Raw genomic sequence first — 1,365 nt, forward strand, 5'->3', positions numbered from 1 at the left:
TTATAACTTTCTCAGCATTGTTTTGTAACTATCACTCTTAGATCTTTTTTTTTTTTTTTTTTTTTTTTTGAGAGGGAGTCTCACTCTGTTGCTCAAGCTAGAGTGCAGTGGCACGATCTCAGCTCACTGCAACCTCCGCCTCCCAGGTTCAAGCGATTCTCCTGCCTCAGCCTCCTGAGTAGCTGGGACCACAGGTGTGGGCCACCACGCCCAGCTAATTTTTGTATTTTTAGTAGAGATGGGGTTTCACCATGTTGATCAGGCTGGTCTCGAACTCCTGACCTCGTGATCTGCCCACCTAGGCCTCCCAAAGTGCTGGGATTATAAGCGTGAGCCACTGTACCCAGTTCTGATCCAGAGAAAATGGTCCCAATGAGATGGAGCCTGAAGGCATCATTGAGAGAAATTGGAATGAGATTGTTGACAGTTCTGATGATAGGAACCTCTTGGAGTTCCTCCTCCATGGCATCTATGCCTATGGGTTTGAGAAGTCCTCTGCCATCCAGCAGCGAGCCACTCTTCTTGTATCAAGGGTTATGATGTGATCACTCAAGCCCTATCTGGGACTGGGAAAATAGCCACTTTTGCCATATACATTCTGCAGTAGATTGAATTAGATCTAAAGACTACCCAGGCCTTGGTTCTAGCACCCACTTGATAATTGGCTCAAAAGATAAAGAAGGTGGTCATGACACTAGGAGACTACATGGGTGCCTCCTGTCATGCCTGTACTGGGGGCACCAATGTGCGTGCTGAGGTGCAGAAACTGCAGGTGGAAGTTCCCCATATCATCATGGGTATCCCTGGTCACGTGTCTGATATGCTTAACCAGAGATACCTGTCTCCCAAATACATCAAGATATTTGTACTGGACGAAGTTGATGAAATGTTAAGCCATGGATTCAAGGACTCAATCTATGATATATTTCAAAAGCTTAACAGCAACACTCAGGTGGTTTTGCTATCAGACACAAGGCCTTCAGATGTGCTTAAGGTGACCAAGAAGTTCATGAGGGACCCCATTTGGATTCCTGTCAAGAAGGAGGAGTTGATCCTGGAGGAGATCCACCAATTCCACATCAATGTGGAACATAAAGAGTGGAAGTTGAGCATATTGTGTGACTTATATGAAACCGTGACTGTCACCCAGGCAGTCATCTTCATCAACACTGGAAAGAAGGTAGACTGGCTCGGCCGGGCGCAGTGGCTCACGCCTGTAATCCCAGCACTTTGGGAGGCCGAGGCAGGCAGATTACGAGGTCAGGAGATTGAGACCATCCTGGCTAACACAGTGAAACCCCGTCTCTCCTAAAAATACAAAAAGAAATTAGCCGGGCGTGGTGGCAGGCACCTGTAGTCCCAGTT

General features: G+C 47.2%; 1 pseudogene; it reads left to right on the forward strand.

Annotated features, from left to right (window-relative positions):
* Nucleotides 1–358: 358 nt before the first annotated feature.
* LOC105505461 lies at nucleotides 359–1,203 on the forward strand (annotated as a pseudogene).
* Nucleotides 1,204–1,365: the final 162 nt, after the last annotated feature.

The sequence above is a fragment of the Colobus angolensis genome, unplaced genomic scaffold (genome assembly GCF_000951035.1).
Source record: "Colobus angolensis palliatus isolate OR3802 unplaced genomic scaffold, Cang.pa_1.0 Scaffold12529, whole genome shotgun sequence".
Classification (NCBI taxonomy): Eukaryota; Metazoa; Chordata; class Mammalia; order Primates; family Cercopithecidae; genus Colobus; species Colobus angolensis.